An 18,016-nucleotide genomic window follows, 5' to 3' on the forward strand; every position below is an offset into this window, starting at 1 on the left:
CTCCACGCGCCAGACTCCTTACAAGGAAGCCTGCGTGAAGACCAGTTGTTCCTGCGATACGCGAGGCGAACTGTTCCCGCGGCGCGCTAAGGATTATAGTTCTTCCCGCAGCGCGCTAAGAATTGTAGTTCTTCCCGCAGCGCGCTAAGGATTATAGTTCTTCCCGCAGCGCGCTAAGAATTGTAGTTCTTCCCGCGACGCGCTAAGGATTGAAGTTCTTCCCGCGGCGCGCTAAGGATTGTTCTCTGTCTGCCTTCGCCCTCGCGCGCGCTCGAGTCTTCTCGCGCTAGACCTTAAGTCTTTTCTTCAGTTTAGGTCAGCCTGTATGCTTTTGAAATATCTTATCTTTTGTTTGAGCACTGTAGGTCAGTTCTGACTTCTGTCCGAAAAGCCATTTTCGGCGCAGCATGCGCACCAATCCTATTGGTTGACAGAAAAGGTGACTGACATAATCTTTTGAAATCTGCTTTTCCCATGCCTTGACCAGTACCTTTATCTGACTCCTCCCATGCTTTATTCCGTAGCCTGTCAGCCCTTTTTCCTGTTCCCCTACTGCCATATCTTTTGAGATCTTTTGCTTTTGTTTTCTTGTGCTTTTTAATATCTTTTGCTTGATTTGATAAGATCTTTTCCCCTTTTTAAGGGATTGTGTTCCGTAGGGTTTGCCTATAAATATAGCTAATTTCTTAACACTTCACACACTACACTTAATCACTCCCCAAATCTCCCTCCCTTTGCTCTCTGCCCTAGTTCCTCGCCGCCACCCCTCTCTTTGCCTCCGTCTTCTCTTCTGTTCTGCCCAGATCTCGGTAAATATAAATATATATTTTATTGTTTTAATTTGTTTAACTAACAAAATCGATACTTACTGCATATATTCATATCATAAAAACCAATCGTTAAACCAATAACCTTTTATTTATAGGTTAACTTGTGCTTGTTTAAAAGTTGGTTCTTGCATTATCTTTCTTCGCACCGTTTACAAGTGAGTAATCTCGTATCTAATCCCTTTTTATTTTTTAATGCTTTGGGATGTTCATGTGTTCGTACAAACTTGAGTCTTAAACTTGTTTATAAACTTTTGTCGCGCAAAACCCCATGTGTTATAGACGTAGACTTGGCTGTTTATTTGTATGTGTGGATCATTAACCGTCTTGTCGGCCTATTCCGCAGTTTTCATGGATCCATTAGATGAACACGGGAGAACTATCGTTTATGATTTCTCTTTTGTTTACACTTGCACAGTTTTCTTGTTTTTGTGCTCAATTGGGAGCACGGGTTGAACTATGAGCTATGATCTATTAGGCTTGATCACAATCTGATTACACCCTTGTTGAACACCAGTTATACACATGATGCGCGCAGATATTGTTATCTATTTATATTTATTAAACTTGATTTCTCACCGACACGCAAGTGTTGACGTTTTATTTTAACACATGTTCAGGTTTGCTGTAGCTGTTTCTGGAAGCTTGAGGACACATAGGATGTTTTCTTTTCTTTTGGACCTAGTTTAAAATGTAACAAGACAAGTTTATGTTATTTGAATATTTTGAGTTATGATATGATTTATGTTACTTTATGTCGTGTTCTGCGCGTGCGCAATGAAACGTATTTATTAAGTATGGACACCCAAATAGTGTCGCGAGTAATGAAACAATACGTGGCGCCCCGATGTATAATCCGCCATCGGTCGGGGTGTTACAGATTGGTATCAGAGCTCCGTGACTTTAGGATAGGTGGTTAGACGTAACGACCTAGAATACCTAAGAGTCCCTTCTCGCGCATGAGAAATATCTCATGATTGCGCGCTAATTGTTATTTACTCGATATTTATAAAATATGCTTGCGCATACGCAGCACTTGATTTCATGTTTTATTCGCGATCTTTCGATTTTTATTAAATTTCAATTTATTTCTTTACTTACATATTCGTTTGTTGTGGGGATTGAAAATCCGAGAAGTCATGGTGGTACATGAATAGTTGATTTTCAATTACCATTAACTTTATGTTTTAAATTGAAGATTTGAAAAGTCATGGTGATACATGAATCGTCAATCTCCAATATTCATTTACTCGATATTTTAAATTGGGAATTCGGAAAGTCATGGTGATGCATGAATTGTCGATTTTCAATTCGAATTCATTACCTGTATTAAGTTTGCATTTAAATTCATATTTTACTTCAAAATTTGATAGCATTTAACTTCGCGAAACAAGCTTTACGATGATATACTTTGCGCCAAAACGATTTTCCATACCAAGATATTAACAAAAACTAAAACTTTTATAGAATGCCTCCGCTATCAGCTCGTTATCAGAGGAGAGAGGCCGCGCGCAGACGTAGGCAGCAACGTTCCCAGGAAATGGCCGCCGCAATAGCCCAAGCCTTAAACCAAAATAATACCAACCCCTCCGGATACAATATTAAATCCTTTAATGCGGGTAAACCTCCGAAATTCACAGGACTTGAAGGAGCCACCATAATGCTCCAATGGCTCGAGAAAATTGAAAACACTTTCCTCCATACCCATTGCCCTCCAGACCGACGAACCTTATACGCCTCAAGTGTCCTAGAATCAAGGGCGCTTACTTGGTGGAACGGAGTAGCTCACGCGCGTGGCGCAGAGGCTGCTTCTAGCATGCTCTGGGAGGAATTCAAGGAACTTTTGACGCGAGAATTCTGCCCTCCCAACGAAGTAAAGCGCCTGGAAGAAGAGTTTTGGAACCTGAAACAGTACAGTGGCGAAGCGCGCGAGTACGCGACGCGCTTCCATGAATTAAGCTTGCTTGTCCCACACCTAGTTACCCCTTCCCGCCGAGCCATCGAGAAGTTCCTTGGGGGTCTCCCCATGGAAATCTAAGATTCTGTATGGGCCAGGAACCCACTAACCCTCTCTGACGCCATCGAGTTGGCCGCTGTGCTCAGCGACAACCATGTCAGGGCAGGAACCCTGTTCCTGCGGGGAGCTGAGAAGACCAAACCCACCAAGACTGTCCCAGAACCAACAGAAACCAAGCCAGAACTCTCAAACCGTAACAACCTCAAGCGCCGGCGCAAAGCCTACGCGCTTACCAACCCACCCATTGTCCAGCAACCCACCTACCAACCTCCAGTTTACGCGCCTAACCCACTGTCAACCTACCCAACACCCCCTGTAGTCCATAACTATGCCTTAACCAATCCAGCATTCCCTGCCCCGTTAACTAAGAAACCTTACACAGGAAACCAACCCTTTTGCCCAACCTGTAGACTTCACCACCCACCTCAAGTCCCGTGCCGACAATGTAACCGATGTGGCCGTACTGGTCACACTGCTGAGAACTGTAGAGTCCTTCCCGCCAACCCAATCGCGCAAACACCACCAACTTACCCGCTAAACCCACAACCAACATACCCTAATCCACGACCCAGGTCGTGCTATAACTGCGGTGACCCCAGTCATTTCCGGAACGCGTGCCCGAGACTGCAAGTACAAATTACACAAGCTAATCCGGTTAACCAAATTTCAAACCAAGTGACGCGCGGACGAGCTTTTAATATAACCGCGCACCAAGCGCAAGCGAATAATGACGTGGTTAATGGTACATTTTTACTTAACGGACAATATGCATCTATACTTTTTGATACTGGCGCCGATAGAAGTTTTATTTCTCGCGCATTTGAGCAGAAACTTGCGCGACCGCGCATAAACTTAAGCGAAAACTTTTCAGTTGAATTGGCTAATGGTGAAACTATTTTAATAAACTCCGTAATCAAAGATTGCACGCTTAACCTTAACGAAAACGATTTTCTAATCGACCTCATTCCTATGCCGCTTGGAAGCTTTGATGTTATTATCGGTATGGACTGGCTCTCGCAAAATCGCGCCGAAGTTATTTGCGCCAAAAAGATGATTCGCATTCCTCGAGAAAATGGTGATCTGCATATCTACGGCGAAAAACCATCTAACGGTCTTAAACTAATGTCATGCACTGAAGCCCGAAGACTTTTGCGGAAGAAATGTGTTGCATTCTTAGCCCATGTGGTCAAACCCGATGAAGGAAAGAAGAAACTTTCTGAAATTCCCATCGTGCGTGATTTCCCTGAAGTCTTTCCCGATGATCTTTCTGGTCTACCTCCCGCTCGGGAAATCGAGTTTCGTGTTGATCTTGTCCCTGGTGCATCCCTCGTAGCCAAATCTCCTTATCGACTTGCACCCGCTGAAATGCAAGAATTAGCAAGTCAACTCCAAGAGTTGACCGCTAAAGGATTCATTCGCCCTAGCTCTTCGCCCTGGGGTGCTCCGGTGTTGTTCGTTAAAAAGAAAGATGGTACGTTTCGCATGTGTATCGATTACCGCGAGCTGAACAAGCTCACCGTTAAGAACCGGTATCCCTTACCTCGTATTGACGACCTTTTTGACCAACTCCAAGGTGCCTCTTGTTTTTCCAAGATCGATCTCCGTTCTGGCTATCACCAGTTGCGTATCCGCGAAGAGGACGTTCCCAAGACTGCCTTTCGAACCCGCTATGGCCATTTTGAATTCTTGGTCATGTCCTTCGGTTTAACCAACGCACCCGCCATTTTCATGGATCTAATGAATCGGGTGTGTAGGCCTTTCTTGGATAAATTCGTGATCGTGTTCATCGATGATGTTCTGGTGTATTCTAAAACCAAGGCCGAGCATGAGCAACATCTTCGGTTGGTGTTGCAAAAGCTTCGAACCGAGCAACTCTTTGCCAAACTCTCCAAGTGTGAATTTTGGTCTGATGAAGTACAGTTCCTTGGTCATGTTGTAAACAAGATGGGTATTCATGTCGACCCATCCAAGATTGAAGCAATCAAGAACTGGATTACGCCATCCACTCCTACCGAAATCCGTTCCTTTTTGGGCTTAGCTGGTTACTACCGGCGATTTATTTCGAACTTCTCAAAGATCGCTTTGCCTTTAACAGCTTTAACGCACAAAGGCAAACCGTATATTTGGGGCCCGAAGCAAGAAGGAGCCTTTCTGACACTCAAGCAATTGTTGTGCGAAGCTCCTGTTCTAACTTTACCAGAGGGTAATGATGATTTTGTCGTGTATTGTGATGCCTCCAACCAAGGTCTCGGTTGTGTACTTATGCAACGAGGCAAGGTTATCGCTTACGCGTCAAGGCAACTCAAGATTCACGAAAAGAATTATACGACTCACGATCTCGAACTTGGTGCAGTTGTATTTGCCTTGAAAATCTGGAGACACTACCTCTATGGTACTAAGTGTATCCTTTACACCGACCATAAAAGCCTTCAGCATATTTTTGATCAAAAGGAACTTAACATGAGACAACGTCAATGGAACGAACTCATCAGCGATTACGATTGTGAGATCCGATATCACCCTGGAAAGGCTAATGTGGTAGCTGATGCGCTCAGCCGCAAACCCTGCCAGCTTAACTGTATCTTGTCGCGCACGCAGCTTCACTTCGCGCCGATTCAAAGCAATCTTGAATCACGCATTCTTGACGCACAGCGCGCATCCATCAGCAATGGCAACCTTCGCGCCGAGTTAGCGTGTGGCGCGGAAGCGCATTTTGTCCCTAATCTGAATGGAATTCTCTGTTATCTCAATCGCATCTGGATTCCCAATGATGAGAATCTTCGCTCTGTCATTCTGAGTGAAGCGCACAAATCTCGGTACTCTGTTCATCCTGGTGCTGACAAAATGTACAAAGATTTGCGCCTTTCTTATTGGTGGCCTGGTATGAAAAAGGATATTGCTGTGTTTGTAGCTAAATGCCTAACTTGTTCTAAGGTAAAAGCTGAACATCAAAGCCCATCTGGTTTGCTCGAACAACCTGAAATTCCTACGTGGAAATGGGAAAGTATAGCAATGGACTTTATCACCAAGTTACCCTTGACCGCAAGCAAACATGATAGCATTTGGGTAATAGTGGATCGATTGACCAAGTCTGCCCACTTTCTGCCCATTCGTGAAACCTACCGTGTTGAACAACTCGCGCATCTTTATGTCAAAGAAATTGTCTGCCGTCATGGTACTCCCTTGAGCATCATATCCGATCGCGATGGCCGTTTTATATCTCGCTTTTGGAAATCTCTCCAAACTGCGTTAGGAACTCGTTTGGACATAAGTACTGCATATCATCCTCAGACTGACGGACAGTCTGAGCGAACCATCCGAACCCTTGAGGATATGCTTCGATCTTGTGTTCTTGATTTTGGAGGTAATTGGGATTCACACCTACCTCTGATCGAGTTTTCTTATAATAACAGCTATCATTCCAGCATCGGTATGGCCCCATTTGAAGCACTTTACAGTCGAAAGTGCCGCTCACCTATTTGTTGGAACGAAGTGGGTGAAGTTCAAATCACAGGACCCGAACTAGTTCAAGAGACAACCGATAAAATCGCCAAGATCCGTGATCATCTGCTGACTGCCAGAAGCCGACAGAAGAGTTACGCAGATCGCAGACGGAAGCCTCTCGAATTTCTAGTTGGTGATCTTGTTCTCCTCAAAGTGTCGCCCTGGAAGGGTGTTGTCCGCTTTGGGAAGAAAGGTAAGCTTGCACCTCGTTTTGTTGGTCCATTCAAGATTCTTGCGAGGGTGGGAAAAGTTGCCTACAAACTGGACCTACCGCCCGCGCTCAGCAATGTGCATCCAACTTTCCATGTATCCAATCTCAAGAAATGTTTAGCTGACGAGAACCTCCACATACCACTTGATGAAGTTCAAGTTGATGAGTCTATGCATTTCGTTGAGAAGCCTGTTGAGATTATGGATCGCGAGGTAAAGCGAACCAAGCGCAGTCGCATCCCTATTGTTAAAGTTCGTTGGCAGTCCAAGCGCGGAGCCGAGTTCACTTGGGAAAGGGAAGATCAGATGAAGATCAAGTACCCGCACCTTTTCTCTGCGCATCCTACTTCGAGATAAATTTCGGGACGAAATTTCTTAAAGTAGGGGAGACTGTGACAACTGCCCAATCCGACCCGACCCAGGTACCCGTTTTCGAATCCGATCCTTTTTATGATTTAAAATTTGATTATTAATCATTGTAAATTTAACATTAAATAAATTATATATATATATATATATATTTTTATATTACTTACTAATAATAATAATTTCTTTCCGCCTTCCCGCTCCTTTCTCTCTTGTCGCCGTCCCGCCCCTTTCTCTCTTGTCGCCGTTCCGCCCCTTTTTCTCTCTTGTCGCCGTTCCGCCCATTTCTCTCTTGTCACCGTCCCGCCCCATTTGCTTAAACTTTAAGCCTTGAACCCCTTTTCTCTTAACTCTTTGCTTGTCCTTTGGTCCTTCCCGCCTAAGGATGTCTGCGCAGCTCCACGCGCCAGACTCCTTACAAGGAAGCCTGCGTGAAGACCAGTTGTTCCTGCGATACGCGAGGCGAACTGTTCCCGCGGCGCGCTAAGGATTATAGTTCTTCCCGCAGCGCGCTAAGAATTGTAGTTCTTCCCGCAGCGCGCTAAGGATTATAGTTCTTCCCGCAGCGCGCTAAGAATTGTAGTTCTTCCCGCGACGCGCTAAGGATTGAAGTTCTTCCCGCGGCGCGCTAAGGATTGTTCTCTGTCTGCCTTCGCCCTCGCGCGCGCTCGAGTCTTCTCGCGCTAGACCTTAAGTCTTTTCTTCAGTTTAGGTCAGCCTGTATGCTTTTGAAATATCTTATCTTTTGTTTGAGCACTGTAGGTCAGTTCTGACTTCTGTCCGAAAAGCCATTTTCGGCGCAGCATGCGCACCAATCCTATTGGTTGACAGAAAAAGTGACTGACATAATCTTTTGAAATCTGCTTTTCCCATGCCTTGACCAGTACCTTTATCTGACTCCTCCCATGCTTTATTCTGTAACCTGTCAGCCCTTTTTCCTGTTCCCCTGCTGCCATATCTTTTGAGATCTTTTGATTTTGTTTTCTTGTGCTTTTTAATATCTTTTGCATGATTTGATAAGATCTTTTCCCCTTTTTAAGGGATTGTGTTCCCTAGGGTTTGCCTATAAATATAGCTAATTTCTTAACACTTCACACACTACACTTAATCACTCCCCAAATCTCCCTCCCTTTGCTCTCTGCCCTAGTTCCTCGCCGCCACCCCTCTCTTTGCCTCCGTCTTCTCTTCTGTTCTGCCCAGATCTCGGTAAATATAAATATATATTTTATTGTTTTAATTTGTTTAACTAACAAAATCGATACTTACTGCATATATTCATATAATAAAAACCAATCGTTAAACCAATAACCTTTTATTTATAGGTTAACTTGTGCTTGTTTAAAAGTTGGTTCTTGCATTATCTTTCTTCGCACCGTTTACAAGTGAGTAATCTCGTACCTAATCCCTTTTTTATTTTTTAATGCTTTGGGATGTTCATGTGTTCGTACAAACTTGAGTCTTAAACTTGTTTATAAACTTTTGTCGCGCAAAACCCCATGTGTTATGGACGTAGACTTGGCTGTTTATTTGTATGTGTGGATCATTAACCGTCTTGTCGGCCTATTCCGCAGTTTTCATGGATCCATTAGATGAACACGGGAGAACTATCGTTTATGATTTCTCTTTTGTTTACACTTGCACAGTTTTCTTGTTTTTGTGCTCAATTGGGAGCACGGGTTGAACTATGAGCTATGATCTATTAGGCTTGATCACAATCTGATTACACCCTTGTTGAACACCAGTTATACACATGATGCGCGCAGATATTGTTATCTATTTATATTTATTAAACTTGATTTCTCACCGACACGCAAGTGTTGACGTTTTATTTTAACACATGTTCAGGTTTGCTGTAGCTGTTTCTGGAAGTTTGAGGACACATAGGATGTTTTCTTTTCTTTTGGACCTAGTTTAAAATGTAACAAGACAAGTTTATGTTATTTGAATATTTTGAGTTATGATATGATTTATGTTACTTTATGTCGTGTTCTGCGCGTGCGCAATGAAACGTATTTATTAAGTATGGACACCCAAATAGTGTCGCGAGTAATGAAACAATACGTGGCGCCCCGATGTATAATCCGCCATCGGTCGGGGTGTTACATGAATCGCATTCGGAGAGGTCCAACATAATCTCATTATAGTATGATCATACGACCTTCGTAGCGGCCAGAGCCCAATCGCATTGGCAATGGTTTCACCGACACCTCATTTTTGGTAACCTATGCCCATTTGCATGGCAACGGTTTAACCCTTTCTTTATGGTTGATTGTTTATGTATGTGCTATGGTTTAATTGTTTATACTCACAGATAACAGTTTTGCCTATTTTTATTCACTTATATCATTATATATTATTACCATTTTTGTTTGTGTCAAAACTGGTGATCTACTCACTCAACATTTGTTGTTGACAAACATATATTTTGTACGCATTTGCATGTTATAGATTTGGATTGCTTATCGAACTGAAGCTCACATAGAGATGACTTTAGGATAAAACATATACAAGAATAGTTGGTTTTGTATTTGTAATTTTCTTTATTTTTGTTGTATGAATGTTGTTTGATAATAAATAAATTAATTAGATATTGTCGCTTTATAATTTCATGATAATAACCTTGTGAGCTGTGACAATCATTTCACGCCCCGACATTTCCGCCGTAGGTTGGGGTGTGACATGTTACAGATGGTATCAGAGCCAGGGACATATCGGTGGTCCCAGGTCCCACGAGGACGCTGGACCCCTTAGGGGGTGGATTGTGACATCCCAAATCGGTTGGGAAGGAGAACTTGACCATCTTTATAAGGAGGTGGATACATTCTCTATCATAACGCGTTTTGGGCGCTTAATGGTAGTGGATGAAAGGAGAACTCCATAGTTAAGCGTGCTCAGGTGTGAGTAGTATGAGGATGGGTGATCTCCTGGGAAGGCTTCACCTGAGCAACCAAAAACAAATCCATGAGCTGATGGTGGTACGTCCCGGCCAAAGCGTACAATATTATGGTACGGTGGTAGCTGGGATATTACACAGTAGGGCGTCACCCAATACATCTATCAATATTTCTATGTACGAATCCAAGGTTTACGGTTATAACGATCGACCGGTTGTTTCCTCGCCTTCGCATTTATACTATTATTTAGGTGGTTGTTTTCTCACCTAAGTATTTCACGCCAGTCTAATTTAACCCATTACATTTAATATAATTGTAAAATAAAATGCTTTTAAGTAACATGTCTTCCCAAAAACAGTTATAAAACATAAAAAACGGGGATTTATGGGAAACTCACATTTTCCATGTATCGGTTCGTCTATCGTTTCCTCGTGTCCTATTATTATATGACACGGTTTTAATAATTTAACCATTATATATATATATATATATTAAGTTTGTTAATTTAACTTAAAATACTCACAAAAACGTTTTTATTTTATTAATACAAACATTTGTTTTACTTATTTTTATTTGTTTTACTTATTTTTATTACGTTCGAACGACTCGTTGATGACATTTAGTTTGTTTTAAGTCAAAATTTATATATTTGCACACAATATTCTAAAAAGTAATATAAATACTTATATATCTAACTCAATCATTAAATCCAAGCACAAAAAGAAAACAATTAATCAAGTAACACACAACTAGTTTTCTTAACAATTTGCTTAATAATATTTATATTATTAAATATTATTTATTTTAATAAATGTAGTTATAATTTACATGCAGTTTCTGGAATTTATTAACTATTTTAAAAGTTTGAAAACTTTTATATCTTAAAGATTATGTTTCCCGTTTTGTCGGTTTCACGTCTAACGCGAGCTGGTTAGCGTTTTAGTGTAAAAAGCCAGTATTTAAAGTATATGATTATGTGTGTGTATATTAATTGAGAACTTGGCTTGATCTCTACTTTTTCTACTGCTGTTGATTATCATGCGCAAGGTACAACAACTTAAAGCATTTCATCTTGCCACCTGTGGTTTCTGTGTCACCTCCACCGCCTGCAAAGTCCAGCTACTCCTTTTGCATTCATTATGATGTCTCTTGCTCTCAACTCTCTTTCCCATGCTCGAGGTTTCTCTCTAAATTTCATTAAGAGCTCTCTTATCTTCTTTCCATTTCTATTTTGGCGACTCCATGGTAGCGATCGATGATTAAACTCGGTGGTGATATAGGACTCTCTATCTAGAGAGAGAAACATGGACAGAGATAGACAAAAGGATGTTCAAGGGTGTGTTCTAGAAAGAGAAACAAACATACAACCATTGTCGGCTGTGGCAAAAAGTGCAGCGCTCAGTTTTCTCTTCTGTATTTTCCTTTTCCAGCGACTCCATGGTTGCCTAGGATGATATAGAAGTCGGTGTCACACCCCCACATTTGTATTTGCTTATTCTTTTGAAAATGTATAAGTTTTATGAAAATGGTTATTTTTAACATTTTCATGTTGGTTTTTTGCGACACGAATCGTTTAAGATCATGTTTTATCGACTTGGACTTATTATATATATTAAGTTATATGATATATATCATATTTAAGGTTTTAAAGGTTGTTCTAAAATAATTTTTAAAACTTTGACCATTTTGCGTTAAAAATCCTAATTTTCAATCGTTTACACAATCGGATACCAAACTAAGCCAAAATCAAACAAGTCAATCACGTTATAACAAGTTAACTACATCATATGATAACCACATAAACTTTATTTGAATCACTTAATTTCTATTGTAATTTATGGCATGCATTTATAGCATTTCAACGAATCATGTAAATAACAAATTATTTTAATGCATTAACTATTTATCATGAAGGTTGCAAGATTAAGCGGTAATTAATTTCCTAGTTTCCACTCCAAGATGAGCATGCCATGGGAACTTAATTATCTTCTCATTCTCTAGCCTACGGTTCTCTCTCTATATATGTATTTAAAGTATTTAATTCCATTTAATTTCTATTTATCATTCAAAATTACAAAACTTATTTCTTTAATATCAAACCCAATCTTCAACAATGAAACAAAATATAAGTATGGATGAACACAAACATACACACATAATACTCTTTCTTACATCAAACCCAAATAATCCAATATTCAAATTAAATTCAAACATCAAGATTTATAAATATTATGAGCAATATATACAATCCTAGAAGCACACTTTTGAACACAATACACATTAATACTCTCTCTCTCTCTCTCTCTCTCTCTCTCTAAAAATTTTAAGACCCATTTAACCTCAATAATCATTCAAAGTTCATTATAAAAACCAAATCATACATCAAGATTCATCCATGGACGTTAAATAACAAAGATGAAAGTATAATGGACTTGTATGTGTGTATGTATATGTGTACACACATGCACATACAAACTCACAGCTCACACACACACACATCACAATATTTTAAAGTTCCATTTTTATGTAAATTTTGTTTGTTTTTGTGAAGATCTAAGCATCAATGAATAGGCTTGTTCATCGGATCGGATAACAGATTAATCGGATTTGAAACTTTTTGGACCTTATCCGAAATCCGATCCGAGTCTATCTGAATTCAATTCGGATCGGATTCGGATAAATATTCGAATAATCCAAAATTTTCAGAATAATCCGAAATAAACCTAAAAAATTTTCCTAATGTTTTGTTTATAACATTTAATAGTTTAGAATCAAAATAAACATACAAACCGGAAAATACGAATTACTTTCACACAAATTAAAGTTCAAACCTCAAAAAATAGAAAAAATAGTCTAATAAGTATACTAAACCAGAAAATACCACTAAAAAGATGTTTTTATTTGGATTAAACGGATATCCGAATAATCCGAACAATCCGAATTTTTTAAAATGCCATATTCGAATCTGATCTGAATCCGAATTAGTTATTCGGATATTCAGATTGATCTGATCCAAATATCCGAATAAGAAATCAGATCAGTTTATTTGGGTTTCGGTTTCAGTTCGGATTTCGGGTTTCTTGAACACCCCTATCAATGAACAAACTTTTTAATCAAACTTAGAGAAATCAAAAATCTTATACAAGTTGGTTTACATTAAGATTCGGTTTGGAAGAAATAGATGACAAGAATGTGGATTCCTTGTTTGTGGTTCTTCCTAGAATGCTCTTCCATGGATCTTGCAAGTTTTGGGATGAAATTGAAAATGAGAGATGGTGAATCTTTGGTGGATTTTCTTGTGATGGATACTTCAATCTCCTTGGATTTGCTTCTAAATAGCTCCTAAATATGGCTATAACACTTAAACTAACAAAGATTCTTCAAGGTTTTCTCATGGATTTATGTTAATATGAAGTTGAAGATAAAATGAGGGTGATGGTGAGGGGTTCACGGTAATTGAGAAAGCAAAAGAAAGGAGGTGGAGTGTTGGAAGGCTTGTTAATCATTATGTAGATATGCATGTGTAACAGTTGGCATAATGTGCCTTTAGATGGACAAATGGAAGATCACAGTCTCACCAACAAGGCAAATAGTCATCTACCTATATGCTAGTGGGGTTCACCGGGGCCAGCCCAACAGTAGAGGCAACCGTTTTGGGTCACATTTTCTAAGGCCCCAAAGTTTTTAAAAAAAGTCAGATCTAAATGAGATTCTAAATCATTGGCTGTGAATTAATAAACATGTTTGACCCATATAGGTGGAGTTTCATCAAAAATTGTATGTTTCTTTTTGGATGTGACTATTCCACAATCAATATCCATAATCATCGTTTTTATTTTAGGATTGTTTTTTCACCTTTATTGTGAATGCTTATTTTTAGTTTTACCGTACCATAGATAGCCCTTGTATTCATTTATATATAGCAATGGTAAAAAATAACTTTGATTTTCAAAACCATTACATTAATTCAAGTGACTACGATGAAGGCTACACTTGCAGATGAAAACTTTTATTATGACAAATTGTATTTGGTATCAATTACAATATGTTAAAAATTTCAAAATGTTAATAATCCAATTAAAGTTTTCTGTTGACACACACAACCATATACGGTAAAAAAATTATTTTTTTGCAAGCCTTGACAATAACGAAACTACGTAAAAAAGAGGCCCCAATTTTTCATTTTGCTTTAGGCCTCCAAAAAGGATGGCCCGGCCCTAGGATCCACTTTCATGTTTGATGGTTTTTGAAAATCCAATGGGACGTTTTGGGTGGGTTGGGTTTGATGGTTTTGTTATTTTGTTGTAATATGTATTAAATCTGATACTCCATATTCAACATGTTATAAATTTTAACTAAGCAAACGAAGTATATAAATTCCAAAGATGAATGCGTGGATCCCATATTAAATTCTCTACAATACTAGCTAAAGATATCTAGTTTTGGTGAATGTTGGGTTTAGTGCTCCTACGGTGTGCTCTACCAGCTATTAAACGCTTACTTTCTCAATTTCGTGAACCAATACTTCTAAAATTAAGTTTACAACTTATTATTAATATTATTTTACTATATAATTTTGGATCATTCCTAACATTTGAGAATATTTTGGACCTTTAACTTTATCTAGGTCATCGCCAACGTTCGCTTCGTGCAATGTTCGCTACGTGACAAAACTTACCTTTCGAACACAATAAAATATAACTTATATATTTTTGAAGTTTGGAGTAAGAATAATTTAATTTCATTATTATAATTTTTATTTTAATTAAGTACAAATTATATTAGTATTTGATTAGGTCTAAAATAGATGGGTATCACAGTGTATTCTCACACAATTTTATCATAATCACGAAAAATATGCACCTTGTGATTTTATAAGTTGTAAATATATTTTTTAAGGGGATAACGAATTTTAACAAAATATGATAAAATGTTTCATTATGAACGGCATACCAAAAAACAACAAACATATATAAAAGTAGCATAAAAGAAACACGTTTTTGTATTATAGTTTCAAAAGAGATATATGAAATCTTCATGGATTCATGAAGGTTGGATGAATATGTGAGAATGAAATTGCTATTTATTCATAATTTATTCATGTCTTTATCATCTTAGACCTATAAATATCGTTCATTGAATTTTACCATATTTATCTCCTACAGTAAAAAATGTATATAAATTGATTTAATTAAAAAAATTAGTTATGATTTCATTATAGATATAAATATTTTGATTATATTTACATAAATACCAACATATTTGTGTTAGTGCACGGTTTTGTCGTCTCGAGTCTTTGTAATTTACTAATATTTTAATGTAAAGGGCAAATTAGTATTTATAAGTCCCATACGTTATGTTATGGCTCATTCGTTAAGGATGTTTAACGAATGAAGCCAATCGTGTTTATTATGGTTCATTCGTTAAGGATGTTTAACGAATGAACCTTAATCGTTATTATTATATGTTCATTCGTTAAGGATGTTTAATGAATGGACCATAGTCGTAATATATATTGTATCCATTTGTCATAGAATGTTGAAGAATGGGGTATAGCGAATGAGTCATTTGCTATACCATTTTGGTTACTTATGTAATGAAGACGAATGAAGGCCATTCGTTATGGAATGTGTAACGAATTGCATCCGTCTTCTATATATAGGCCGATCCAGCCTGCATAATTTAAGTGTTTTTTAAAAGTAATCTCTCGTGAGTCATTACTATGCCCAATCGTTCTCTCAACACTTCGTTAATCTTAAATCCAAACTAATATAGATAAACACATATCACATAACTAGATCCGGTATTCAATTGATATGACGAATTCGATCAATGAAGCTCTATAGTGTTCACAAGTGGTATAAGAACATTACCAGGGCTAGATTCTGTTTATCATTAAGGTATTAATCATGTATTGATTGATTATTTATAGTTTAATTTGATAATTATAGATCTGATAAGTTTTTCATCAGTTTTCATTAAATTAGCTTGATGAAATGATAATTTGATGTTGAATTGAGTATAACTGGATTCGGATTTGGATTTGTAAGGTTTTCAGTGATAAAATTGGCTAATTGTATGAGTTTGGAATGGGTTTGTGTTAAATTTGGGTGTTAGACGGAACATAGGAATCTGTTTGGTGATTTATTGATTTTTAGTTGGTTTAAGTTGGTAACTGTGTGTTCGGATTGGTCCGCGAGACAATTACGAGTAATTGAGCTATAGATTGTGTAAAATGATCGAATATTGATTGAGTAATCCATGAAATTGTGATTGTCCGTTTTGTTGTTTGAATCTGGAAAATGTTCAAATCCGGAAATCTGTTTGAAGATTTGAATATACACATGATCATTCGTCATAATGGATCTGTTCATTCGCTATACTTAATTCTCGTTTGCTATTAAAGTATAACTGATTTGTGCCACGTGTTAAGTTTGTTACAACAAAATAACAAACTCATTTGTTACTGTAGCTTATCCGTTATCAGCTATTTGGTATTGAAAGTTCATTCGTCCTCACTCATTCGTCAATGTTAGAGCATTTTTGTCTAATCCTAGATCTAGTGGGCTTATTATGTCATTTGTATGTTTGTTAGGGGCTAAAATGTCAATAGATGAAAGTATGTAAGGTGAAACATATAAGTAAGGGGACGTATAAGCTTATACGCCCGTATAAGCTTTTACGGTGCCTTAAACTTATACGTAGGCACTGTTCATCTATATATAGGGTTTTCATGTTTAGATTTCATAAGAGTTATGACAGTTATTCAGTTTTGTACTCTTATTGTTATATCAATATAAGTGAAGCTTAAAAGTGATTGTGTTGTGACTGCTTTATGATATAATTCCGCTATAAAGTATCGTATAATAAATATAAAAGAATCGGTCCTAATCATTACGATTTAACGTACATGATGTTTAGCATGATCAGGATCATGTTCCTACAAATGGTATCAGATCATAAGGCTCATATTTACTACTGATTACAGCACATTCAATGTCAAATTGATGAATTTTTGAAGTCTTCAAAGTCAACGAGATAAACCGAACACATATTCATCAATTATTCACTGATTAATGGAAGATTTTTGCAATTCTATTGGTCATTGTGATCATGATTACATACTTGATGTTTCTACAAGAGTGAATTAGGTTATCTCTGGCTCAAATTCAAGTTTCAGATTCAAACATGGTCAACAATTTCGTTTGGCGTATATGTTTTCTGTTTGGTGTATAGGCAGTTACACGTACGTATAAGTTTGAACTCATAAGGTGTTACAGCACATAAGTTGTTATGGCGTATAAGAGGTTATCCATTTGAAGTTACACATTGGTTTCTAGTTATACGTTGGTGTTACACATTTTGAAGGTTATACGTTGAATCAAGGTTATACGGGTAGCAATGTTATACGTTCTTGAGGGTTATATGTTGGTTCAGGGTTATACAGGTGAAGTTATACGTTTGATATCGTTTTTTTCAAAAATGGAAGATTTAAACGCGTTTGTTACACATGCTTCGTCGATTATTCAGAACATAAACTTGGCAAATGAAATGGGGACGTAAAACAAGCCCCCAAAGTTGCTTTAGATGGAAGATTATCCTAAGTGGGCCGATAAGTTTGAAACTTATGTACAAGCCGTGAACTATGATGCGTGGGAGGCCGTTGAAGTTGAGTACATCATACCGAGGAATGGAAATGGCACATATCATAGGTTATCACAAATACCCGATGGTGACAAGACTAGGTTCATGCGTGAGAAAAAGATGATGAACTTATTTCATTAATCAATCAAATATGAGATCTTTCAACTCCTGCAACATAATGGATCTTGTTATTCAATATGGGAGGCTCTTATGAACAAAGATCGTGGTAATGCTTACATGAGAAAGTCAAAGATGAATTTGATTAAAAAGGAGTTTAATATATTCACCATGGTCAAAGGTGAAACGATGCCTCAAATGATTGAAAGATATTGTCATCTTGTGAACGAAAAGAGATTAGGGATTAGCAAAGAAGATTTTGAATATATTGATAAGTTGGCTGATGCTTTGCCTGATGATTGGAATACCTTTATAATGATTCAACAATCAAATCCAATCAATTATGTAAGACTGACTTGGCTCGATTTATTGAGAAACTGGAGGCACACGAACATGAGCTGGTAAAGAAATAGAAAATGAAGAATTCATTTGTTGTT

The sequence above is a fragment of the Bidens hawaiensis genome, unplaced genomic scaffold (assembly GCF_021521415.1).
Source record: "Bidens hawaiensis isolate Kalapana, Puna unplaced genomic scaffold, B.hawaiensis_p1.1 tig00000001_1, whole genome shotgun sequence".
NCBI lineage: Eukaryota > Viridiplantae > Streptophyta > Magnoliopsida > Asterales > Asteraceae > Bidens > Bidens hawaiensis.